At 38.4% G+C, this 16,109-nt stretch overlaps 1 protein-coding gene across 1 annotated transcript in view; it reads right to left on the reverse strand.

The window, feature by feature from the left end:
* The window catches only part of Dpyd (dihydropyrimidine dehydrogenase), an 813,096-nt gene that overhangs the window by 570,068 nt on the left and 226,919 nt on the right, over positions 1-16,109 (reverse strand). The gene's annotated exons all lie outside the window — the stretch shown is intronic.

Genomic DNA, 16,109 nt, shown 5'->3' on the forward strand with positions numbered 1-16,109 from the left:
CTGAAGAAGCATTTTCTGACTTTTCTGAAGATGCTGACTTTAACTTCTAGGGAACGGGTCATTTTCTTTTCTTACTAAATAATAAAATCTGAGTGTACTCACTTGCCTTGGCTGGATTTTGCTTTTCTCTTGCACTGCAAAGCACACTAATTTTTCCTGCTGATTTATCTTTGGATATTACGTTTTGCACACACACTAAAGCACCAATTGTGTGAGCAAAGGGAATATAAACAACATTTTTGTGAGTGTCAGAGAGTGGGTTGCGGAGGGGGACCAGAGGGCTAAAATCTGCCTAAGTCATTTTACCTTGTTTCTAGATGAAGATCATCAATGTGTCAAGGCACGGAAAAGAGGAGGAAAGAGTAGCTGGTGGGAAATGAATGGGGAGTGGCTCCATGAAGAATGCTAAACACTTTTGTGATAGCTAGAAGATTCTGAAAGACAGATGATGCCTTGCTTGTTATAAATGGACATTTAGGTGAAGAAGCCAAGCAAATGGACAACAGATGGAAAATATTATCATAATTAATCATTAGGAAAATAAACCTAAAGCCAACTGTGGGATATTATTTTGCTGTAGTTACAGTGACTACTACCACGAAGACGAAGAATGAACAGTTAAGTTTGCTCAACAGCAAAGGTACGTGCTGCCAAGCCAGATGACAAAGTTAGATCCTAGAACCCACATGGTGGGAGTTCTCACAGGCAGTTTTCTGACCTCCACATACATGTTCTAACATACACATGGATGTGTGTGCCCCAACCCCTAAACAAAAATAAGTATGACACATAACAAGCTTTGGAAAGGATATGAAGAAGAGAAAAGCCTCTTATACTGTTGATAGGGACATAAATGAATATAGTCAGTGTGGAGAACAGTGTGGTAGCATTGAAAAGGTAAAGTGTAGAGCGCCCATAATTGCCACCAATGTCAGAAATTCATGTGTATCCGAGGATGTGAAATCAGTGCGGTAAAGGGGCATCTACACTGCTGTGTCTACTCAAGTGCTATTCACAACAGGCCAGGGATGGAAACAAGCTAAATGTCCAATCAGTGAATGAACAAACGGTAGGTGGCCCATTCATACCAGGGTAACTTATCCGCTATTTAAAACTGATATTGCTGACATTTGCACCCACAAGTGGACATAGTTTTTAATGAAATCAAACAAGATTAAAAACTAGACAGTTTGCCATGATCTCATTTACATGTTAAAGTGAAACAAGGTAAGTTCTCATGAAAGTTAAGCGTAGAATGGTACCTATCAGAAGCTGAGTAGAGAAGAGCTGGGAGGAAGGATTAGAGAAGTTCAGTTAGTAGATATTCTAATTGGGTCCATACAAAAACTCAGTTCCGGAATTCACTGTGTGATGAATGAAGTAAGCAATAAATTATTGTATAGATCGAAAACTTCTGGAAGAAAGTATTTCTTAGCCATCTGGGCCCAGCTCCCAAATGCTAGAGTTATAGGTATTCATTAATATGTCTGATTTATGAGGTGAGGATATTGAATCAAAGACCTGGTGCCTGCAAGGTAAACACTTTAGTAACTGAACTACATCAAGACAATATATATTTTTGGTAATTAAAGTGCACATTTGCCTCCAGAAAACAGCTCTCGATGAGGCCATCTTATCATTAGGGAAATGGGGCAAAGGTTGTTTACAAGTGATGCGTGAGACAGCAATTACATGGATTTTGTATTTGGATGGACCCTTATCTTCTAATTCACTGATCATTTGATTTAAAATTCTTAAATTTTAATCTAGGTTTCCCACTTAAAAATTGAAATGAGTCTGTACACTTACGGGTGATACAATGATTTATAGCTATAATATGTGACTGAAATGCATATATATGGAGAAGAAATCGCAAGCCTGGTGAATCCCGGAAAGGTGGAGATAAGAATCAGTCACATTTACTGAAAGATGAAAGACCGAATGCTAATGCTCATTTACGTGATGTGTCCTATCAAATCATCAGTGATTTCAGCAAACACAGATAGTGAATTTATGAAGAGTTATAAAGCAAGACTCTTGGATTCTCACTGGACGAGTGTATTTAAGTCATATAATTGGTAAGTAAACAAAGAAATACAGTTTCCAGCTATGACATTGATTCCAATTATCCCATTGTTAATTTACAACAACCTAGTGGAAGCTTAAGGTCTATTTTTAAAAATGTGAGCGAACTGGCTCTTCAGAGGCATGTATCAGCAGACGGTGCATGACATTCCCGTTCAAGGCAACTCGGCTTCTGAGTGACGTTGATAAGGTCAACAGTCTGTGGCTGCCAGCCGTTATTCTACTCGACTTAATTGAAACTCCGGGATAGAAGTTCTTTTAATCATATCACAGAGAAGAATTTAACCATCAAAACAAAAGTAGCCACATGCCAATCAGTCCTCAGAAAATCACCTGTCTACTCTGCATGCATGCATAAGTGAAAAACATCAAAATATTTTAGAATATAGGAATGAAATCCAGCTGTATAGTGACTGGCATAATTCAGAGCATAAGTTCTTAGGTTCATTTTCAAGAAAAACTCCAAAGTAGGAAGAAAAAAATATTTTATGGTTTTCCTTACTGGTTTAAGTTTTTTTTTGAATATTGCATCCAGGCTCTTGCAGAAATATTTAATCTTAATACTTATTTTCTCTTAAACAGTTTAATAATCTAACAGTTCTAACATCTGTGTGACTGCACTATGAGCTCAGTAGCCAGAGATTTTCTTTGGTAGATGTTTAACAACAACAACAACAACAACAACAAAAATAGGGTAGCTCTCCAGTTCAGAGTAACTACCACCACTGCCCCTTATATTACTCTGTTAAGGAAAATTTCTCAAAACAGCTGGGAAACATCACACAGAATCATACCCAAACCTCTTGCTTGAGGCAACAGGATCAGAAACTAACAATTTTCCTGTATCCTTGTCTTCTGTGACTTTCGGTGGTAGATCTTCTACCTGAAAACTTTTCTGAATTCAGGCATTACCCTTCCTCTTCTGTCTTCGAAGTGACACTAGGCTCCCTACCTTTATTAGGTGGAGGTCCAAGTGCCTGGGTGGTTCAGAGATGCCATGGGAGAGACCTAGATGGAGGTTGGCAATGGGTCCACATCCAGTGGTCACACCTTTGGATACAGCTGTTTCAATGCATGATATAAGCTTGGTGTGGATGCTGATCCCTGAATCAACCAGTAGATATAGCATAGCAGCATATTGTCAATGGTAGTGATGGTAATGAATTCAGAAGAGCCCTACAATCCTACAGCCCTATAGGCCTTCAACTCTACAGTCCTACAGCCCTACAGCTCTACTGCCCTACTGCCTTACAGCTCTACTGCTCTACATCCCTATAACCTATAGCCCTACAGTCCTACTGCCCTACAGCCTTACAGCCTATAGCCCTATAGCTCTACCGCCCTACTGCCCTATAGCCTATAGCCCTATTGCCCTACAGTCCTATACCCCTAGTGCCCTATAGTCCTACTGCCCTACATCCTTATAGCCTATAGCCCTATAGGTCTACCGCCCTACTGCCCTATAGCCTATAGCCCTATTGCCCTACAGTCCTATAGCCCTAGTGCCCTACAGTCCTACTGCCCTACATCCTTATAGCCTATATCCCTACAGCTACACCACCCTCCAGCCTTATAGCCTATAGCCCTACAGCCCAACAACCTACAACCCTACAGTACTACTGCCCTACAGCCCTACAGCCCTACAGCCCTACAGCCCTACAGCCCTACAGCCCTACAGCCTAAAGATATACAGGTTTGAGCACACTATTTGTATACATATACAATAATAACAAGGCTAAGTAGAGAGATAATGGTGGGCATGAAGATGAGACAGAGACAGATCATGTATGTTCAATCTTTATTACCAAGTGAAGAGGTAGGGAAGGTGGCTTCTAATCCCCGTATTTCCTTATTCCTGTATAGCAATCTCCCACTGTTAACACAGGCTATGTTTTTCTAAAGCTAGTCACAGTGACTTCTGGTAGAACATTCAGCTACTCAGATGCAGTAACCTCACAGGTATGCATGCATGCGCACATGCAGGCAGGCACATACACACATTGCTCGCCTAGGGTTATCATAAAGAAACTTGAATTAGAAAATGTCAAGCTTCTCTGTCTAGGGAAAAATAAGAAATTTACTAAAATTAGCACCAAAAGATCATGGTTAAAATGCTTCTAGGAGCCCTGGATTGCAAAACAATCTTAGAGTACATGGACAGGGCTCGGGGTTTTATCAATAGCACGGCAAAATGAGCAAGCAACTGAAGCTGTTGTTCAGCTTGGTTGTAGATGTCTATGATCTCAGTATCCAGGATGGAATAGCTGAGAAGAGAGGATCAACTTGAGCCCAGTTATGCAAGGCTACCTATAGAGCAAAGAGGAACTTTATCTCTGCTTTCCTTTAGAAACCAGTGACTTTTCTCCTACTCTCTCTCTCTCTCTCTCTCTCTCTCTCTCTCTCTCTCTCTCTCTCTCTCTCTCTGACTTGTGTATGTAAGTGTGAAGTGTGCATGCTATTATGTGGATATTGAGGTCAGAAGAAGACGTCTAGTATTGCTCTTTGCCTTCTGCCTATTGGGGGCAGGATCTGTAATTCATGACATCCTATGCCAGGCTAATTGACCAATAAGTTTCTGGGGGTGGGGGTGTCCTGTGTCCTCTTCTCATCTTGACACAGGCACAATGGAACTTCAGATACCCAATGCTACATCAAACTTTAAATTGGTTCTGGGGATATGAGCTTCTATGTTCACGCTTTCCAAGGTATATTCCTATAGTTTGAAGATGAGGTATATAAACAGATGCATTGCAAAAGGACTCCCTTCGCCATTGTCTTTTGTCTTTTCTACTTCAGATCTTTATTTTCTAGTTTTTGCAAAATATCCTTTATACATGAGTTTTATACATATATAACTAATTATTCATATTTCTCTCCCTTCTTTTAACAAAATGTTTTATATATGTTTTGCAGCACTTTTACATTACTAATCTACACTAATATTTTTCTTCACTAAATCTTTTCAATACATTTAAATCTTTTTAGTACTGTACTGCATAAATGTTCTAGAATAAATTAGCTATTAAACTGTTCTTCCTCATGAATATTTAGGTGTTTACTTTGCTAACATAAATAAAACTAGGCAAGCATATGTCTCCACGGATAAAGGTGCTGCAGCCAAGGCTCAAGGCCTGACTTTCATTTGTTAAGACCCACATGGTGGAAGGAAAGAACTGTTTCCTTGAAAGCAGTCGTCTGACCTCCCCATGTCTGTCAGGGGACATGTGTGCCTGAGTGTGGGGTATACTATCATTCAAATAAGTAAATGTAATTAAAATATTTTATGTAATAAATTTATACTCATGCCTTTTGACATATGTAAAACAATTTTCTGCAAGTGGAACTTGCACTTCACCTAAGTATCCTATAAGACTACCTGCTTCCTCACAGTCTTGTCAAAGGTTTGTCAGTATGACAGATACTGTGGTACCTCAGAAGAATATTAATTTGCATTTCTCTTACAATGTGTGAAGTTTAGCATCTTTCCAACTGCTTAAAGGTCATTTTTATTTCCTTTTCTGTGAAATATGCTATTTTACATTGGTCCCTGAATTCAACTTTACCGCAGAGGACATTCCCACTCTATCAATGTCACAGAATGAATAATCCATCTTTTCATGCTAACTTGGATGCTCCCTTTTTTATATGGATTGACAGAGTTTAAGTGTTTGTGTCTATTTCTGATTTTCCTAATCTGTCCCTTTGATCTGTCTTCATGCTCTGATATCGTACCATGTTAATTGGTGAGGCTTACTGACATGTTAGCCTCATCCCCATTATGATTTAACTTCTGCTCTTCACTTGTCTTACGTCGCCTACTGGCTTATTATTTGCATATATAAAAGCTACTGACCTCTGTACATTGATTTGAACCCTAAGCTTCCTGAGCTCATTTTCTGCTTCTAGAATATTATCAGTTGATTGTCTTCGATTGTTATGCCTCAAATAATATATATGTTTTCTCAAACAATGTAATCTTTTCTAATTACTTTATTTCTCCTAAGTGCCTTAGTACATGTAAATTTTCTTTAAAAGAATCGTAATAATAGACACATTTATCTTAATTCTGAACTACTGTCAATAAGGGAATTTTTTTAAATTTTGCACTACGTTAGATATGGTCTAGAACATACATATTGTGTATTAATATATCCTTTTCATATGATAGAAATTTACCATATTATTTATCAATATCCATGGAGATTATCATGTTAATGTTTATTCACATGGCATTCCAGGAGCTTTCCCAATAATGTAATGGAAATTGCTCTTTTTCTTCTTCTGAAGATCATACTTTAAATAAGTTGGTGCTGACTAAACTTTAGATGTTTGCACTGATAACTGCAGATGAGATTCATATCATTGATGTCTAGGTTTTTTGATACAGTTGCTGTCTAGGGTTATTTGCCATTAGGGACAGGGTTGAATAATCATTGCAGGGACATGGACACTACTGTGGAGCACTGGAGTTCACTTTCATTGTGCAGCTGACACGGCATTAGCACACTCCAATATTTATTTATTTATTTATTTATTTTTATTGGGTATTTTATTTATTTACATTTCAAATGTTATCCCCTTTCCCGGTTCCCCCTCTGGAAACCCCAATCCCATCCCTCCTACCCCGTTTTGATAAGGGTGCTCCCCCATGCACCCACCCATTCCCTCCTGCCTCCCCGCCCTGGCATTCCACTATACGAGCCTTCACAGGCCCAAGGCCCTCTCCTCCCATTGGTCCCATCAAGGCCATCCTCTGCTACATATGCAGCTGGAGCCATGGGTTCCTCCATGTGTACTCTTTGGTTGGTGGTTTAGTCCCTGGGAGCCCTCTATTTTTCTATGACATCTGCCTTTGCTTTATTTATTTTCTCTTAAGACACAGTGAGGATGTTACTCAGTTCAATGCTGTTTTTATATTGTGCTGCTTACATGTTTTAAAACCCAGGTTACTTCTTTTTAAATTTTAAACACATATCCATTTATATATTTATGATATAATAAAATACTCCTCATTGGCTAATTTTTAGGTAGAACCAAAAATTCCTATTATTAAGAAGTGATAACAGCAGTCACTGCCCTCTTCCACTGGTATCTTGTTAACTAGTGTTTGCATAGTGTCTACTGCCTTGTTAGATGTGCTCCCATTAATATTCAAGGACAATATCCACTATAAATGATGACCAACCTATTGAAAATAAACAACCAGTTTCTTCGGTTCACGTTGAGGTCTAATACTCCTTCGTTCCCACTATTTTTATCTTATTACCATTGTCAGGGCATATATCATCTACATCGCCATGTCACCAATATCCTTCTTGTTTATTTCATCCTTAACTTTTTGATTATATATGTTTGGTGCACATCAATGCACATTCCCAATTTCTAGAATATTCTGCCTGACAGAATTCTGATTTTCAAGTGTTTCAAGAATATCTTGAAAATATCTTTCCTAGGAACTGTAACTTAGCTTGGCTAAATAAAAACAAAACACCACAAAATAAAAATAAAATAAATTAAAAAAAAAACAATTCTTTTCTGTTGTAGACATAGTTTCTGTTCTGTCCTATAATGGTCTTAGAAGAAACATAAAGAAAGTTTAAGACTTTTTAATAAATATATGTGATCAAGCCAGGATACAATTCAATAAAAATGCACAGCTCTAGCATATGTGCAAGGCTTCCTCAGGAAAATTTTGGTTTTGGTGATTTGTTCTTTCATTTAAAACATATAGGGTTCACTGAGTTTATTCCATTCCATTGGGCTTGTGGCTTTCCAGCCAGGAGACTTCAGTGAAGTACATTAGGGATGAGAATATTCTTTCTTTCTTTCTTTCTTTCTTTCTTTCTTTCTTTCTTTCTTTCTTTCTTTCTTTCTTTCTTACTTTCTTTCTTTCTTTCTTTCTTCCTTTCTTTCTTACTCCTTTTTTTTTTGTAAAATTATTTATTTTATTCTTTAATCCTTTTTTACAGTCCAGACTTCATCCCCTGCCTGGTCTGCCCTTCAACTGCTCCCTATACCATACCTCTCCATCCTATACCTCTGTATCCCATACCCCCCACCCCCAGTCTCCAAGAGGATGTTTCCACTCTCCCACTCCCAACCCACCAGGCCTCCCCACTCCCTGGAGCCTCAAATCTCTCGAAGGTTAGGTGCGTCTTCTCTCACTGAGGCAGACCAGGCAGTTCTCTGCTTTATATGTTTCAGGGGCCTCGGACCACCGGGATCTATGCTGCCTGGTTGGTGGCTCCGTGTCTGAGAGATCTCTGGGGTCCAGGTTGGTTGAGACTGCTGCTCTTCCTATGGGGTTGCCATCCTCCTTAGCTTTTCCGTCTCTTCCCCAATTCACACACAGCGGTCCCCAGCTTCTGTTCATTGGTTGGATGGCTTAATGGTTAAGAGTACTGGCTGCTCTTCCAGAGGTCCTGAGTTCAATTCCCAGCAACAACATGGTGGCTCACAACTATCTGTAATGGGATCCAATGTCCTCTTCTTATGTGTCTGAATATAGCTACAGTGTACTCAAATGCAGTAGATAAATACATCTTTAGAAATAAAAAGAATGTTTCTGCTGGCTATCAATCTTTATAATCTTTAAATTTACATGTATCCATTTATTTCACTTTTATCTTCTTCAACTCTGTTAGCTGTTAGTATTCTTTTTTAATTCGTAATAATATTTAGGCTTCCATTTTCATTACATTTGTTTCAATATACATTCTTCTGGTTCTCAGTCAAATCACTCTCCATCCACTGCTCCCCTGTCCTTGCTATGGAAACAGGACTGTTTTTCACACATTCTCATTTGTGATCCTGTATCTATTATTCCACTTTTAGATGAATGCACATAAATTTGCCCATTTTTAATATATTTTAATGCAATAGTGTACTGGAGAAAATATCTGATTCTGGCAGGGTAGAAGACAGTTTCAGTTTAACTACCTCCCACCACAGCCTCTTGGATACTGCAATACAGACATAGGTAACATCCAATAATTCAATAATATATTCAGCCAGATTGTGAATGACTGACATTAGTTTAGCATTAAGCTGCCTTTTTTCACACATTCCCATACACACACACACACACACACACACACATACACACACACACACAAGCACACACACACACACACATACACACTTTTTTATATATATATATATATACATATATATATACATAAGAGAGGGGGAGGGGGGAGAAATGCTATGGCAATACATAGCATTTGAAGATGTACATTTCTACATCATCAAATGAGATTACCCTGTTTAGACTGATTATTTACGGAATGCCCTTGCAGTCTTGTTATAACAATACAGAAGATTGTCCTCTAAGACAGTGCTATAATGACATAGTGCTGTTGGTAAATATGGCTTCTGTAATATTCCTTGAATATTTAAATTTACTATGATTTTCTGAATAAAATCATTTTCGGGAAAATTTTAAACATATGACACCACCACACCTCTCTCTCTCTCTCTCTCTCTCTCTCTCTCTCTCTCTCTCTCTCTCCACACACACACACACACACACTCCACCAACACCACCGTCATGATAATTTTGCTGCTCCATATCTGTACTGGAAAATCAATGGGTTCCATACCTAAAGAACTTCTAAAATTCTTAGGAATTCTTAATTCTTGTCTTCAGTTTCTTCTCCAAAATTTTGTTTTTTGATTTCAGTATTTCCCTACAGTTCTTAAATCACTTTGCAATATGAAAGTTATTTCCTGATTTTACTATATTTTTAAAAAAATTAAAATGTATTTTTAATAGAAAATATAAATACTTCATGTGTTTCTGTAAACAGAGAAAATTCATATATAAACATCATTTAAATGTTCATTTAAATATGAGCATCAGGTTAAATATTTTATTGTTAAAAATGAATTAGGAGTAAGCCTTTTCATCCTGAACTTTTCCTATTGAAAGTGGATGATAAATCCTCTGGGGCTCAAGTACTATGTAGTAAAGATACGAAGAAATGAGTCTAAAACGAGTAAAAATAGAACACAAATAATAGCAAAAACTTTGACAGTATACAGTTTTTATTCTAATATATGTGTACACATACGGACATTCTTCAAGAAAGCAAGTAAGTTCAAATCCAAGGCTTGTTAACGAGTAAATATAAATTATGACTTAATTCAACTGTTGTATACATTTGTATAATTACTGAGAACTAACTGAATACTATTCCAAACCAAGTAGACTTGTTATCAAACTGTAGTACAACTGCATTGTTCCTTTGCATAATTATAAACACTCGAATAATACAGTCACAGTAAATTACTGTATATCTAAAATATTTCTTAATTACATTAAAATCATTAAACTGTCAAGTCTGTATCTCTCTCTTTTCTCTCTCTCTCTCTCTCTCTCTCTCACACACACACACACACACACACACACACACACACACACAAAATATTTCCAACAGGGAGTTACTAAAACGAAAAGTGCTTTGACCTCTGAATCTCCTCTATACTTCTCCAAGTGGTACATCTGATTTGCCAATTACTGATGATTCCACTCTGCCCTTTCTCTCTCATCCATCTTCTCATCTCCATCCCTGCTGTTACTACCAAATCAGATTTTCATTATCTCTCACCTTGAAAGCAGCCTTACAGAAGCACAGAAAGTTACTGTTCAAAGGCATCTTGCAATTCATAACTAGGTATGAGATGCATGACAGGCATGGATATAAGTGCAGGTTTTCACAGGTAATGGGTCAGGGCTATCGGTATTATGTTGGTGTGGTAAACTAAAATAATATCCTGTCTACCAGCCTACAGTATATAGATAGTATGATTATCATTGGAGAGGTTGGGAGGGCATGAATTGGAAATGATGAGCTTCAATTTGGACTCAACCAAAGAGCAGGACCCCTGGTTTGAGATGCCAGGACTGTACTAATAGGTTTAGGGTCAGAATCAATGTTCTAGGCATTGCAGACACATGGATTTAAACAACAATAAAAAGATAATGGTTCCTTAAACTCCATTAATATAGCAGGACCTTGGAAGCTGAGACTGACAGATATTTTATTTATGCATTATCTGAACAGGTACCATGTTACATGTTGGATAGACATTAAGGTGCTTAGGGAATAACATTTCATTTTCTGTTACATGATTTGGGTTATAATATGCTTTTCAGATTGGATAGATGGCTCAGTAAGGAAGCATATCAGCATAAGGACTTTAGTTTAATGACCAAACCCACATTAAAAAGTTCAAGCATGATGGCATATGTCTGTAATCACAGGATTGGGAGGTGGGGATAGGCCAATCTCTGGGGCTCACTGGCCAGGCATCCTAGACAACTTGGCAAGTTCCAGACCAGTGAATGATTTTGTCTCCAAAATCATGGCTGATAGCTTCTGGGGAACTATACCTGAGGCTATAATGTGGCCGAAATATACATATGTACATATGTATATGTTCAAACACACACAGATAAACACATATATGCCCATACAAATAAATATTTTAATAGTGAAAGAAAGCATATTATGCAGAATACTTCAGAGAATTGAACAGAAATGATACCAGAACTAAGAGTGACGTGAATTTCTATCATAAAGCCCCATAGATTTATTCGGCATTGAGAACAATGAAAGTATGATAAAAATTGCTAGCACATTAAGCATTTATGTCAGGCACTGCTACAGCTTTTTCTTTGTGTCAAATCACTTAACCCTCCCAATGATCCTATGAGGAAAACCGAATTTTTATTCAGACTGAAAATTAAGACGTTGGAAACAGGGTTATTAAGTAACTCACTGACAACGATGGCTTTAAACATAGATGAAGGTTCCAACATTTTCAATCAAGCCACTGTAATTCAAGAATGTCGATAGCTATGAATGAACACATGACCTCCTTGCTCAGCTTACCTCAGATGAGACTGTTTCATTTCCTAATGTTGGGTGATATTACAATAGAGAAAATCACATAGAAACTTATCTGCAGTTCCCGTAGACTCTATAAACGCGAGTCTTCACATATTACGCTGTTGGCCAAGACGAATTGAGGAATTTTTTGCATTTCTCTGAGATGACTTGGTTCTCCCTCCTTGCATGTCAGTCCATTATTCTCCCCGTGAATCTAGAATGGCCTTGCTAGTTGTTGTGACAATTACAATGGATGAGGCAAGAATAGCAATGTGACCACTGAGCATTGGGATCAAGAGAGCTTGAAAAGCAAACGTTGTCTTTAGAATCAATCTTCAGGTGAGCAAGCTTTACCTACCCTACAGAAGGGTGAGATGCCATTCACACACACTGAGAAACATGGCTAAGGAATTCTAAGACACCTCCTGTCCCCCACCAAATATGGAATGATTCAAAGATTAAGACCAATGGGTGCCACAGGTAGCAGAACATCCGAACTCAGCAGAAACTAAGAGCCATGGACAGAGTTGTCACACAATTGATGGCTTCAACCCGCGAGCTTGTTAAAGAGCAACTATCATATTTTAAAATACAATGTTCCTTTCTGGGTCTTCAATTCTGTTCCATTGGTCTATCTGTCTGTCTCTGTACAAATACCATGCAGTTTTTATCACTATTGCTCTGTAATACTGCTTGAGTTCAGGGATAGTGATTCCCCCTGAAATCCTTTTATTGTTGAGGATAGTTTTAGCTATCCTGGGTTTTTTGTTATTCCAGATGAATTTGCAAATTGTTCTGTCTAACTCTCTGAACAATTGGATTGGTATTTTGATGGGAATTGCATTGAATCTGTAGATCGCTTTTGGTAAAATGGCCATTTTTACTATATTAATCCTGCCAATCCATGAGCATGGGAGATCTTTCCATCTTCTGAGGTCTTCTTCAATTTCTTTCTTCAGTGTCTTGAAGTTCTTATTGTACAAATCTTTTACTTGCTTGGTTAAAGTCACACCGAGGTATTTTATATTATTTGGGTCTATTATGAAGGGTGTCGTTTCCCTAATTTCTTTCTCCACTTGTTTCTCTTTTGTGTAGAGGAAGGCTACTGATTTATTTGAGTTAATTTTATACCCAGCCACTTTGCTGACTGTTTATCAGCTTTAGTAGTTCTCTGGTGGAACTTTTGGGATCACTTAAATATACTATCATATCATCCCAGAAATGAACCCACACACCTAGGGGCACTTGATTTTTGACAAAAGAGCCAAAACCATCAAATGGAAAAAAGATAGCATTTTCAGCAAATGGAGCTGGTTCAACTGGAGGTCAACATGTAGAAGAATGCAGATCAATCCATGCTTATCACCCTGTACAAAGCTTAAGTCCAAGTGGATCAAGGACCTCCACATCAAACCAGACACACTCAAACTAATAGAAGAAAAACTAGGGAAGCATCTGGAACACATGGGCACTGGAAAAAATTTCCTGAACAAAACACCAATGGCTTATGCTCTAAGATCAAGAATCGACAAATGGGATCTCATAAAACTGCAAAGCTTCTGTAAGGCAAAGGACACTGTGGATAGGACAAAACGGCAACCAACAGATTGGGAAAAGATCTTTACCAATCCTACAACAGATAGAGGCCTTATATCCAAAATATACAAAGAACTCAAGAAGTTAGACCACGGGAGACAAATAACCCTATTAAAAATGGGGTTCAGAGCTAAACAAAAGAATTCACAGCTGAGGAATGCGAATGGCTGAGAAACACCCTAAAGAAATGTTCAACATCTTTAGTCATAAGGGAAATGCAAATCAAAACAATCCTGAGATTTCACCTCACACCAGTGAGAATGGCTAAATCAAAACTCAGGTGACAGCAGATGCTGGCGAGGATGCTTGAGAAAGAGGAACACTCCTCCATTGTTGGTGGGGTTGCAGACTGGTACAACCATTCTGGAAATCAGTCTGGAGGTTCCTCAGAAAATTGGACATTGAACTGCCTGAGGATCCAGCTATACCTCTCTTGGGCATATACCCAAAAGATGCCCCAACATATAAAAAAAGACACGTTGCTCCACTATGTTCATCGCAGCCTTATTTATAATAGCCAAAGCTGGAAAGAACCCAGATGCCCTTCAACAGAGGAATGGATACAGAAAATGTGGTACATCTACACAATGGAATATTACTCAGCTATCAAAAACAATGACTTTATGAAATTAGAGGCAAATGGTCGAACTGGAAAATATCATCCTGAGTGAGGTAACCCAATCACTGAAAAAAACACATGGTATGCACTCATTGATAAGTGGCTATTAGCCCAAATGCTTGAATTACCCTAGATGCCTAGAACAAATGAAACTCAAGACGGATGATCAAAATGTGAATGCTTCACCCCTTCTTTAAAAGGGGAACAAGAATACCCTTGGCAGGGAATAGAGATGCAAAGATTAAAACAGAAGACATTAAGACACAGAAGGAGCACCCATTCAGAGCCTGCCCCACATGTGGCCCATGCATAAACAGCCACCCAATTAGACAAGATGGATGAAGCAAAGAAGTGCAGGCCGACAGGAGCCGGATGTCGATCTCTCCCGAGAGACACAGCCAGAATACAGAAAACTCAGAGGCGTATGCCAGCAGCAAACCACTGAACTGAGAATAGGACCCCCATCGAAGGAATCAGAGAAAGAACTGGAAGAGCTTGAGGGGGCTCGAGACCCCATATGTACAACAATGCCAAGCAACCCAGGGCTTCCAGGACTAAGCCACTACCTAAAGACTATACATGGACTGACCCTGGACTCTGACCTCATAGGTAGCAATGAATATCCTAGTAAGAGCACCAGTGGAAGGGGAAGCCCTGGGTCCTAAGACTGAACCCCAGTGAACTAGATTGTTGGGAGAGGGCGGCAAGGGGGGAGGATAGGAGGGGAACACCCATAAAGGAGGGGAGGGGGAAGGGGGATGTTTGCCTGGAAACCGGGAAAGGGAATAACACTCGAAATGTATATTAGAAATACTTAAGTTAATAAAAAAAAATATAATGTTCCCTTAGTAAACTGTTTTCCTAACTGCCCATCTCAGATCTCTGTCACTTTCTAGGTGATGTAGATTTCCTTGATATTTTGACTTATAAGTCACTATCACATCACCTCATATTGATTATTCTACATACTTCAATATTTTTAGTAAGACTCTATACTCTGTCTCTGTTTCTGTCTCTCTGCCTTTCTGTCTGTCTCTCATTCTCTGTGTCTGTCTCTGCCTCCCCCTTTTTATATTCTCTTTCTTTCCATCTCTCTCTTGATCTATCTCCCCCTTTGTCCTATCCTTTTGATCGATGTGGTTTTAATCATTGTAGTATCTGGATTAACATCTAACACACTTTAATTCATACTCCTATTTTGACAAAGCAGTTTTATTTGAGCTTTTAATGTGGGTGATGTGGGAGCTTTAATATACTTATATTTCATATTCACTGTCTAGAACATTCCATAAACCACTTCCTTTAAAGGCAAACAGGGGTCCTTTCAAGGGGAGCACTTCTTTCTCTCTTCATTATCAACTGGCACAAAGCATGGCTCTGGTTTTCCTCTCCTACCTTAAAAGTTTCTTCCCTACGAATTATGACTGAAGCTATAAGTTGTCAAACTTAAGCCATTTAAAAATATTAATCAATACTGACAGACAACTGGATATATCAGTTTCCAAATGATATTCACAGTCCATGTTTAAATAATGGTCCCAGCTACAGATTTAAAAGTACAAAGATGAGGGAAAAATAATTTTAAGTTGAAATTCATTGGAATTCAAGTTTCCTTGTTTTTAATCAATGTACAAAATAATGACTTGGAATTTTCCTATAACAATTTGGTCCAAAACCACATTCAGTAGGAGAGGAACCTTGTGCTCCTGGCACACGTGAGCCATAGTTTCAAAGACCCAACTGGAGAGAAGTGCCCTATACTTATTCTAGTTTCTCATTAAATCACTTGTTATTATGCCCTGATCTTAATTCTGTTTTACATGTGTAATATATATGAAAGTAGGAAGAACACAGCTCTGCATGTGCTGTGCTTGCATGTACATTATGTTAGGCTACATTAATATCTGACACCTGTG

This window comes from Rattus rattus, chromosome 3 (genome assembly GCF_011064425.1).
Source record: "Rattus rattus isolate New Zealand chromosome 3, Rrattus_CSIRO_v1, whole genome shotgun sequence".
NCBI classification, from domain to species: domain Eukaryota; kingdom Metazoa; phylum Chordata; class Mammalia; order Rodentia; family Muridae; genus Rattus; species Rattus rattus.